Consider the following 12,688-nt stretch of genomic DNA (forward strand, 5'->3'; position numbering starts at 1 on the left):
TATAGATGGTAATAATTAAATTTATTTTTAAATAATTTACTGTAATTAAAAACTAACCCAGAAACATTCTTACCAACAGCAGTCTTAAACCTCTATCTCATTATTTGAAAAACAAATTATCTGAAATTTTAAAATAAACTGGTTGATTTTCTGAAAACAAAATGAAAGGATTTCAAATAACAGGTCATGAAAGCTCTCTTATTTTTGATGTTAGTCTATATTTATATATGGGTTTCAAAATCAAGCAGTATGTCTTTAGAATTTATTTCTAGCATATTATACTTCTATAGTTGAAAGTAAACATCACTTTATAGGGAAATGTCAAATTTAATGATGAATGTATAATGCATTAAAATATATATAATATTTAATAGTATAATTCTCTAAAATAAGTGTTTTTTTAACCTAAAATCAATCTACTTATCTCCATACTCTGATTAAAAGTACTAATTGAGTTTTCTGTATTCCTGGGGGAAAGTGGCTGATAAGTCAGAAAAGGTTGGCTGCAACCATCCATTCAGTTGACTAACTTCTAAATGATCCTACAACATTACTTAATGGGTCGCCTGACTGTACTTAAATATTTCCAACAATAATTATAGTGCACATCCCAACATTTATTGAGCTCCTTTTCTGGGTCACTGGCTTTTCACATTTTACTTCAGTAAGTCTTAACAACTCTGTTCCCCTTTCATAATAAAGTTAAGAAACATGTTTATGATTACACAGCTAATTAATATCTTGAATTTGTCCCAAACTGTTCCACAACCAAATGCATGACCATTTCATTACATCAGAGCAGCTCATTCAGTGCCTCTTTGGTTTTGTCTAGTTATTCCAAAGTGAGAGAATTAGGATCATATCAAACCAGTTCTTCTTGGAATTTTTCAGATACCTAAAGGCAGCTTGCATGTCTTCATCCCCCAAACTCCTGTCTTCTTTTTTCATTGCTCAGCATCTCCAGTTTCTACAGCAGTTCCTCATAATAGGGTGACCATATGCCCCAGTTTCAAGGGAAAGTCTCAGTGTACCAACTTGTTATCCTAGTGTGGTCATTAGGAGTGCCCCCCCCCACCTCTTTTACTCTCAACAGTGTCCTAGCTTGAATGATAAAAATTATAGTTGTTCTCAAGTTGAGTTGTCATTGTGAGCTCTTTCCTCCAATGTGTCTGCGGCCTTCACAGCTGTTATTTTGAAATTGTGGAATTTGGGATTTGTATACGTGCTGTTATGACAAGTGGAAGATTGAGAAAAGACACACTGAGCCACTTTTTGTCATCTGTGTAGGTGACAAGGGGACTCCTAAGTATATTCTGCTAATTGGGGTAGATTTCAGGGCTTAGTTCATTCAGTCTCAATAAAGCTTCCAAAAGTTGCTAGTAGAGAAGGCTGCTGCAGTCCCTTGTGCAATTCTCCAAGCCTGGGGGGAACATACCTTCTTTTTCAGGCTAACAGCCAAAAGACTTGACCATGGATTTAGAGATGTTTGCTTAAATACCTTAAAAATTCTTGTGACTGATCTGAATCCCTGCTTACAGTTCAAAGTAGCCCGGCGGCTTTTTTTTTTTTTTTTTTTTTTAATATTCCTACATGATTTTAACAACTCAAGTGTTTACTGAAAGAGACTTGTTAAGTGTGTTATGGCATATCTTCATGATGAAATAATTTGCAAACATTAAAATGTAAAAAAATGTTTAAAAATCATACATACTTTTTATAGTCTGTCTTTTTCATTTAGCATAATACTGTTAATATTTCCATGTCAGTATTTTAGGCTCATCTTTGCAAAAAATTAGCTGTGTGCCTTAGGACATGTTATTTGGTCTCCATGGGCCTTACTTCATCCATCTGCTAAATGGGGAAAACAGTGTATATACCTACTTCTCAGAGTTATTGTGATCAAAGAGCTGAAAAGTCAGAAAGTCTTAGTACAACGTATAGAAGGAACTCGGTAAATACCCATATGGTTATAATAGTAAGAACTTTCACTGAAGTGGTATTATCCCTTTCCCTTCTCTTCTAGTTAGCAAATTATTTCATGTGTGCTGACCCCATTATAATGAAGGAGACAAAATAGACCAGGTATTATAAACTGCTAGCATGTGAGCCCTGTTTGATCTGTACATGTGTCTCATTTGGCCAGAAAGGTAATGATCCACAAGATGTTTCTTAAAATGTTTTCAATTGATTGCCTGCATTGAAAATTGGTTTTCACTAAAAATGTCAAAATGTTTGGCATTAGCTCTTATTTCCATATGGAAAAAATAACTTGGTGCATTTCCTGCCCTCTCTAGTTTGCCACAGTCTCTGCCACTCCCTGTTGTCTCCACACTCACTGTCAGTGTCAGTGACCATTTATTATTGTTTCTTTCATGGCAGAACTAAGAGAAAAGTGAAATATTTCTTATTACTATCAAATATAGAATAAATGAAAGATTGCTCCTAAGGATTCACTTCACTTCTCACTCTGTTTCAGTCACATGTGTTACCCATCTGTCCCCACAGGTATTTATGTGGAACCCATAGCCGTTCCTTTTTTTCGAGAATGGAGAACCTGGATAGAACTTATTCATCAAAGGCCATATGACCTTGAACATGCATCTGGAGGAGTTCTGGAGTTACACGTTTTAAATTTGGTTTAGTAGATCAGGAAAAGAGTTGGCAGTGGCTCTTAGCTTACCTATGGAACTGGAAGATCCTGTTAGTACGAATAATAGATCCACCTATATATGTGATTTCTTTTAACCATTAATTTCAACCTTGTTCTCCAAAACATTACTTACTGCAAATAACAAATGACTGAATTAAGTCATTTTATGTTTGTGTTCTTTTTCTGCCCCTCTCCACTTTTCGGAAAAGGAAATAGCCCAAAAGAGTTGGAAAGTAGATGACATGGGTAATTCACAGTTGGCTCTATACTAAATAAGTGAGATATTATTAGTATGTGTAAAAATATAAAGCTCTTTTGAGATCCATCATGTGACTAAGTTTGTTTGAAGACACAACTAAAAAGAAATATGGTTAGTAGTTTGATTAGGAAAACATTTTAGGTTTCTACACTTTCCCTTTGGGGACATTACTTTTTGTCATTGGATTGGAAACCATTTTGTATGGAAGATTTTGCATTACTTTTATTATGAAACATTCCTAAATAGCTTTTGGTTATTATTTCAGATTATAAGAATAATCATGGTGATTCTTAAATAAGCAAATGGCAAGCAAAACTGCCTTAACCCCATCACCCTGACTTAAAATTTTGGTATGTATATTAGAGGCTTTTGTTCTATATCCTAACACTACTACTGATGTCTAGCCAAACCTTCTGAACTGTCCACAATTGGGGGTTTCAGATGTATACAAACAAGTTTGATGGATTTAGGAATGGCACAATGCAATCCAAATTGTGGAGAGGAATGAGAGGGCACCTCAAAGAAAAAAAAAATCAGTATATTTGAAGGTGGAAGTCATGGCCCATCAGTCTTAGCAACATGTCAGCTGAGGGGAAGAGAGTAGAAAATCTTGGTATGTGAGCTTTCCCTGAGAAAGAAAAAGAAGAAAGTGAAAATAGCTATGTGATTAATGGTCCCACAACTGCGTGGTAAAGGCCACCTCCCTCCTGAAAGCAGTAACACTGTAGTCCAACCCACTCCTTGGTGGGGCCTTCCTAAGTTGATAGGAGGGCATAAACAGAAGCCATTTCTCCATCAGTCCTCCAGAGGGAGGTGAAAGTAAGCTTATGGCAAGAGCTTCAAATGGCCGTAGTCCTAGGGAGCAAGAACATGCTTGGAAGACCCAAGCTAAGGGGCAACGGCAGAGCAGACCAAGCAAAGCAGTGTTACAGCAAAAAGTCTTGTTACACTGATAACTCTAAATGATGCTTTTAATTCCATTCCACAAACTTTTCTTGAGCATCTATCCTGTACAGGGATTGTTCTAGGCAGAGAGGGTTCCAAGATAAGACTCAATCCCCATCGTCTGAGATCGATATATGAACAATTTTAGTAACACCATAAGTGTTAAAAGAATACCGAACATGGTATAGGAGTGATTTACTTCAACAAAGAGGGGAATCCAAGGTTAAAGGAGGCTTGGTAGAGAAATCCCCTGGGCAAGAATCAAGAGATGGACGGGGTTTTACCAACCAGGAGAGAAAAGACAGTCCAGACACAGAAAACAGCTAGTCCAAAGAAACAGGGTAGATAGATGTTTTTTTGATGTGCTGCAAGCTCATGAGGTATGCAGTAGTTTCGGCTTCGCTACCCTTTAAGACTTACTGTATTTTAGATATGTAAAATATAGTAAATATGTCTCTAAAATAGGCTGATGGGAAACAGCTTGTCTTGATTAACTAGATTCTTTGAGATGTGGGGCTGTGTTGCTTTTAAATACGTAAAAGCATCCAGACATGATTAGCTGTGTTGGATAATAGGATTTTTGAGAAGTGACAGAAACACTGGCTTATAAATGTGTACTTCCAGAATGTTGTCTTCTAGTATTTAAATCTTTCCCCTTACACTCTTGATGCTATGAATTTGCTAAGCTCAATTTCCTTTTGCTTACATCTAAAGTGAAATAAATCCTGAATTGGAAAAATAAATATTTACTGTGCTGTTTTGTGCAAAAAATAACATTTTGGTTACCAAAAGGGCATTCTACTCTGAGGTGAATAATATATCTAGTAAATATTTTCCCATGGTTTGATGTGGAGACAGAAAGGACAAGAAGGCCTAGAGAGAAATGTCTCTAAAATCATGCCTTTACTGCTAACTGCACAACTTCATGTCAAGAGCAAACATAATTAGAAAAAAATCCTGTCTTATGCCAACACAACCATTACATGAAGTTTGGATCATCACTTAAACCCAAATTGTTTCATGATTTATTTTATCCAAGCCTTTTAACTGTACAATACATTTTACTGTGTACTCAGGTTTATGGAACATGAAGGCAGCATCTGATTTAATATTTTCTATTCAGGCTGTTTACTTTGTAGTCAAACATTCTCCAGAAACATTTGAGTCACCCCCACACTTTCCAACCGACGGTGTCAGTTTCTATTTAGAAATGTTCATTGAAACTCAGAGTCTCAAAGCCTCTGATACAGAAGCAAATTTTGCCAGTCTTAATAGTTTGCTTTGGACTTGTTGCCAGGTCTGATTATACATGTAAATATTTGCCAGAGTTGAATAAAAAAAAATTTTATTTACAGGAGTGGGGAGAGTGAAGTTTCCATAATGTAATGTATGATATAAGAAAAGTAAATTTTTTTCTACAAACTTCTTTTGGCTAATTTCTTGGTTATTGTCAAATTTGCAGATGTCTTCATTACACTTTTAACCTCCTTTGGAATTGCTGAGTCAACCAGGAGAAAATGGGGTGCATTTGCAGGAGCGCATGCAAATTGCCCTTAACGTCACGGAAGAGGTCAGGTCAAGTGGGCCCTTTGCCGTGACCCTTAACTCTTGATGCGAGCGTCTTTTCATGAGAGCCAGCTTTGAGCAATGAATGCACTTGGCCACGTTTCTTTTTTTACCTCTCCAAAAAGCAGAGCCTGCTTTGGAATGCAGTGGAAATAACCCAACATGGAGGAAGTAGCCTTTGAGCTGAAGAACTTGCTAAAGTGTTGGCTTTTGCCACAGCCTCATGCAGGGAAAGAAGAAACCTTGTCTCTTTCCACCACCTCACTTCCTCTTTCTAGCCAGAGATCACCCACCAAATTTAGCCAGGTGGAAGGGAGTCAACAGAGCCCAGCTCTGTGCTTACTAATCAGCACCTGCACTGCCCAACAGGAATATAATGTGAACCACGTATGTAACTACAAATTTTCTAGAAGCCATATTGCGGTAGATTGAATTATGTACTCCAACTTAGACATGTTCTTAATCTAAATCTGCATTCCTCTGGGTGTGAGACATTGTAAGTAGGATCTCTTGACGAAGTTATTTTAGTTAAGGTGTGGCCCAGCTGAATGAGGATCCTTTATGAACAAGAAATTCAGACATAGAGAAAGCCACAGGGAGGATTAAGAATCTGGAAGTCAGCAGGAACCCAGTAGAGAAAGGAGAGGACATTGTCAGGTAACATGAGGCAGAGGTGCAAGCCAACAAACCCCACAAATTGCCAGCAAGCCAGTACCGGAATGCTGCTGACCCCAGGCAGAAGCGCCTTTCTAGCCTCTGAAGCAGTGATACCATAAATTCTTGTTATTTCTTCCAGCCTGTTTTGGTATTTATCATAGCAGTCTAAGACACACATTTAAAAAAGTAAAAAGAAACAGATGAAATTAACTTTAATAAGATGTTTTATTTAACCCAAGGTACCCAAAATATAATTTCAACATGAAATTAATAGAAAATTTATTCACAAAATATTTTATGTTCAGTAACTGTTTTCAAAATCCAGTGTGTATTTCACACTTAGAGCATATCTCAATTCAGATGTTAAAATTTCATTGGAAATCTATGTTTCATATTTAGATTTCAAATTAACAGTTGAAAAGATAAATTCACAAGTTGCTCCAAGTATACTAAAAAGTTTTCCAGTAGTTGAGCTACCAGTTTTTAAAATTTTGAAGTTAAATAAAAGTAAAAATTCCATGTCTTAGGTGCACTAGCCACATTTCTAGAGCTCAATAGCCACATGTGGCTGGTGACTACCATATCGACAGCACAAATCCATAATCTGGCTGCTTAAAGTGTGGTCCACAAAACGGTGACATCAGCATTACTTAAGATTTTATTAGAAATGGAAATCTTGGGCCTCACCCAAGACCTACTTTATTGGAATCTACATTTTTACAAGATCTGCAGGTATGTCATACGCATGACATAGTTTGGGAAGCACTGGTCCAAGTAACATACCAGGAAGATTGATATTATTGCACCCATTTTACAGAAGGATATACTGAGATTCAGAGAGGTTGTATAATACGCCTAAAATCACAGCACTAATAAGTGGGGGAGCTGAAATTCAAACTCATATCTTGCCAATTTTTAAGCCTATCTCTTTCTAAAGCATGGAACATGTACCACTAGTGGTATAACAAGTTCATTTTAAATAGATCCCAGAGAGCATTTTTAAGATACTGAAATACAAAGTTTGAAAATTTGTTCCTTTTCTAGCCTCTTTTAATTTTTCTTATAAAGTCAAGGATAGCATTTCTAATCGTTGCCATCATGTTTTTAATACGTAACACTTGCTGAAAGTAGCTGCAGCCTCAGAACCTTTGGCAAATTATCTAGCTAGGTCTTCGTAGCTTTGTTTCCTCCCCTTGTATTTATTCTTACTGTTATTTTCTATTTATGGCAAATGCTACTGGCTGTCAATTTACAGTCCTGATGCATAATGTAGATGTATTGAAGTTAAAAAGGGAGTGGCTGTAAAGGTGAGTCTAGATGGTGCACGGATACGGAGGCATGGGGATGACTGAGGTGTGGGAAATACTGTTCTAGACCAAGATACCTTCCCAAGAGGTGGGGACACCAACAGTTCAAGCCCTAGAGAAGGCTGAGGGTGCCAAAGCTATTGTTTGCCCTTACTGCGTAAGTGCTGAATTTCTCTGGCCTTAGTAGTGCCTTATCATTGCAACCTTTCAAAGCACTTAACCATGATAATTTTTTCTTTGAGACTGTTACAGGTGTTGTGTTTATTTAGTTGCTTGCCCAGCATTTCCTCCTTCCCATCGCAGAAACCAAAAGGCCAGACACCTGATCTCCTCAACTCCAACAGCAAGACTGTGTGCATAAGACATAAGCTCAGCCAACTGGACGCCCCTGCTGGATGCTGAGTACAGAGCAAGTGCCATCAAGAAGCAAAGGCAGTTAGGGCTCATTATGGCAATGATGGTGGCAGCAGCGGCAGCAGCAAAATCTGTGACAGTGCTCAGCAGGGACAGCAGGAATGCTCTGACCAGGCTCTGACCTGATGTAGGGGCCCAGGCTCCCTTAATAATGGTCTATTTTTCTAAGCATGATCAGTCTCCAGGTTTCCTGTGGTATCTGTGGGCTATGCAACATAATTCAAAATCTGCCTTTTCTCTTCTGGTAACCAGAGTTGGTTTCTGTCTCTTGCAATCAAGGGCCCTGACTGTTGAAGTGGGGATTGTTTGATTGTCCATTTCCCCCACTAGACTACCAAACCCCATGGACAGTAGAATCTCTATCTGCTTATTCACAATGCATAATCCCATTGTCCTGTACAGTGTTTCAAATATAGTCATTGCCTGGTAATATTTGACGAATGAACCAATGAATGTTGAACAGATAGGAGATGCCAATAAACACTTAAGTGAGGAATAGCAGAAAGTCATTCCTTCACTTCTCTAAATGAACTAAACATATTCTACAATTTAAGAGAGTCCAACTGTCTGAAAAATTAAACTTCAAAGATAAATTAATAATAATACCTAATATAAAAGAACCCTTTACTTTACAAACTAATCCACCCAAGATTCCTTCCCTGGTTTTTCTAGTGTTAAGTTTTGTTTTCTAACTATTAACTATCAGAGGACTTTAAACAGAAAAGAATATAAAGTTAAAAGTTAGCTTTTGTACAGTGAGCATACAATGCTTTCAAAATTAGGAGAGAGAAATTATTTGGAAAATACCATATTAGGAGCCACTGGCAACACAGCTATGAAGATGACACATACTTGAAAGGGAAACATCAATCACAGAGATTTCAGAAATTTGTGTGTGGCTTGCTAAAATTCAAAGCTATGCTAAGCTGTGTACCAACATATTAGCCTCACAACAACCCAGGAGTTAACTACTTTTGTTGCCCTTTTCCACATGAGAAAACTGAGACGCAGCAGAGAAACTAAATAATTTGCCTAAGATCAAATAGTTAAGGTCACACAGCTAAAAAGTTAGGATCTAAACTGCAACCTGACTCCAAAGCTTAATATTTTAAACATTGTACTATACCTGTTGGCTAATAGATTTGTGGTATATATTTGTAATAAAAAGTCTGACTCCATTTTTTATGTTTGACCACTGACAGCTTTCAAGCCCCACCTCTCCCCCTTCTCCTTTTGGTCCCACATTCCAAGAAAGCTGGTAAAACAGCCCATGCTCTCCATCACTTTGAGCCAGCTGAGCCAGCAGGGAAGTTCACCTCATTCCAACCATAGCCCCTAACCACAAACACCAACAACAAAAAAACCAAAGCCATCCATCAAAACATTCTGCCTAATGATCCTACAAGCTTTTCACCATTCTTTGCCCCTTTTATGTGTCCTCACTAACCCCTCTTATTCAGCATAAATTCTATAGTCAGTTATTATAACAACTGGCTTGTTTACATCCTCATCTCCATTACCCATCTTTCATTTCATTGTACTCTGGTTGATCCACCTTTCTGCCTACTCAGCACCTGCCATTGAAGATGGTTGAAGAAAAACACACACGATGCTGACTGATCTCACTTTGAATTTATGCAAACAAGTCTCAGGTGGCCCCATGATGCTGGCATGAATTCATACTGTAGGTCCCTAACCCATTCACTCATTCATTCTTTAAGGTGCCTATTTTATTCCTTTTCCTCTTTCCTCAAACCTTCCACACCTCCTCCCACATTCTCACTCTCAGCTAATGACCTTGCTTCCTACTTCACAGAAAAACTTGAATACATCAGAAGAGAACTTCAACTCACTCCTACCACCACATTAACTTGCTGGCATCTGCACCCACATGCCCTGTCTTCCTGCTAGGAATCAGAAGAATTATGTTGTGCTCCTATCTAAAGCACCATGTGCACCAAATCCCAGGCCCCCTCACCTATGCAAGAACATTGCTTCACCAGTTCACTCCCTCTCTTCTGAATCATCAGCCTGTTACTTTTTTTTTATTTTATTTTTCATTTTTATTGAGATTGTTCAGATACCAAACAATTATCCAAAGATCCAAAGTGTACACTCACTTGCCCCTGGGTACCCTCATACAGCTGTGCATCCATCACCACACTTAATTTTTGTTCAATTTTTAGAAACTTTTCATTACTCCAGACAAGAAATAAAGTGAAAGATGAAAAAAAGAAAAAAAGAAAAGGAAACTCTAATCCTCCCCTATCCCTAACCAACCCCCCTCAATTGTTGACTCGTAGTATTGGTGTAGTACATTTGTTACTGTTTATGAAAAAATGTTGAAATACTACTAACTGTAGTATATAGTTTGCAATAGGTATATATTTCTTCCCTATATGCCCCTCTATTATTAACTTCTAATTGTATTGTCATACATCTGTTCTGGTTCATGGAAGCGATTTCTAGTATTTGTACAGTTGATCATGGACATTGCCCACCGTAGGATTCAGTTTTATACATTCCCATCTTTTGACCTCCAACTTTCCTTCTGGTGACATATATGACTCTGAGCTTCCCCTTTCCACCTCATTCACACACCGTTCAGCACTTAGTTATTCTCACATCTTGCTACCAACACCCCTGTTCATTTCCAAACATTTAAGTTCATCCTAATTGAACATTCTGCTCTTACTAAGCAACCACTCCCCATTCTTAAGCCTCATCCTGTATCTTGGTACCTTATATTTCATGTCTATGGGTTTATATATTATAATTAGTTCCTATCAGTGAGACCCTGCAATAATTGTCCTTATGTGTCTGGCTTATTTCACTCAGTATATTGCCCTCGAGGTTTTGTCATCAACCCATTTTTTTTTTTAATATGGTTTTGTTCACTCACCATACATTCCATCCCAAGTAAATAATCGATGGTTCTCTGCATGGTCATACATTTATGTGCTCACCACCTTCACCACTATCTATATAAGGGCATCTACATTTCTTCCACAAGGTAGGAGGGAGAGTCAAAGAAGGTAGAGAGGCAAAAGAAAGAGGAAAAAAAATGACAGCTAGGAAGCAGCAAAAGGAAAAATAACCTTAAATCAACTTAGAATAAAGAATCAGACAATACCACCAATGTCAAGTGTCTAACATGCCTCCCCTATCCCCCCCTTATCTGCATTTACCTTGATATATCACCTTGTTACATTAAAGGAAGCATAATACAATGATTCTATTAGTTACAGTCTCTAGTTTATGCTGATTGCATCCCTCCCCCAATGCCTCCCCATTTTTAACACCTTGCAAGGTTGACATTTGCTTGTTCTCCCTCATAAAAGAACATATTTGTACATTTTATCACAATTGTTGAATACTCTAGATTTCACCAAGTTACACAGTCCCAGTCTTTATCTTTCCTCCTTTCTTCTGGTGTCTCACATGCTCCCCACCTTCCTCTCTCAACTGTACTCATAGTTATCTTTGTTCAGTGTACTTACATTGTTGTGCTACCATCTCCCAAAATTGTGTTCCAAACCATGCACTCCTGTCTCCTATCACTCTGTAGTGCTCCCTTTAGTATTTCCTGTAGGGGGGGTGTCTTGTTCACAAAGTCTCTCATTGTCTGTTTGTCAGAAAATATTTTGAGCTCTCCCTCATATTTGAAGGACAGCTTTGCTGGATATAGGATTCTTGGTTGACAGTTTTTCTCTTTTCAGTATCTTAAATATATCACACCACTTCCTTCTTGCCTCCATGGTTTCTGCTGAGAGATCCACACATAGTCTTATTAAGCTTCCTTTGTATGTAATGGATCACTTTTCTCTTGCTGCTTTCAGGATTCTCTCTTTGTCTTTGACATTTGATAATCTGATTATTAAGTATCTTGGCGTAGGCCTATTCAGATCTCTTCTGTTTGGAGTATGCTGCGCTTCTTGGATCTGTAATTTTATGTCTTTCATAAGAGATGGGAAATTGTCATTAATTATTTCCTCTATTATTGCTTCTTCCCCTTTTCCCTTCTCTTCTCCGTCTGGGACACCAATGATACATACATTATTGTACTTTGTTTCATCCTTGAGTTCCCAGAGACGTTGCTCATATTTTTTCATTCTTTTCTCCATCTGCTCCTTTGCGTGTAGGCTTTCAGGTGTTTTGTTCTCCAGTTCCTGAGTGTTTTCTTCTGCCTCTTGAGATCTGCTGTTGTATGTTTCCATTGTGTCTTTCATCTCTTGTGTTGTGCCTTTCATTTCCATAGATTCTGCTAGTCGTTTTTTTGAACTTTCAATTTCTGCCTTATGTATGCCCAGTGTTTTCTTTACAGCCTCTATCTCTTTTGCAATGTCTTCTCTAAACTTTTTGAATTGATTTAGCATTAGTTGTTTAAATTCCTGTATCTCAGTTGAAGTGTACATTTGTTCCTTTGACTGGGCCATAACTTTGTTTTTCTTAGTGTAGGTTGTAATTTTCTGTTGTCTAGGCATGGTTTCCTTGGTTATCCAAATCAGGTTTTCCCAGACCAGAACAGGCTCAGGTCCCAGAGGGAAGAAATATTCAGTATCTGGTTTCCCTGAGGGTGTGTCTTAGAAAATTGCTCCACCTTGTGATGCCTCAGGTCACTGTGCTTTTCTGCCCAGCAGGTGATGCCTGTTAGCCTATAATTCTTGACTGGTGTGAGGAGGTATGGCTGTGTTCCCCCAGGCTCTGGGGTCTGGTTCTGAATGGAAAGGGCCCCACCCCTTTCCTCCTAGAGAAGACAGACCCCCCAGGTGGAGGTCATTAGCATTTCAATGGTCTCTCTCTCTCTGCTTGTGCTGTCTCCACCCTTCCCAGAGTCACAGCCCTGGAAACTGAAAATGACTGGGGCTTTCTCCACTGAGCCAAAAAAGA

This window comes from Choloepus didactylus, chromosome 8 (assembly GCF_015220235.1).
Source record: "Choloepus didactylus isolate mChoDid1 chromosome 8, mChoDid1.pri, whole genome shotgun sequence".
NCBI lineage: Eukaryota > Metazoa > Chordata > Mammalia > Pilosa > Megalonychidae > Choloepus > Choloepus didactylus.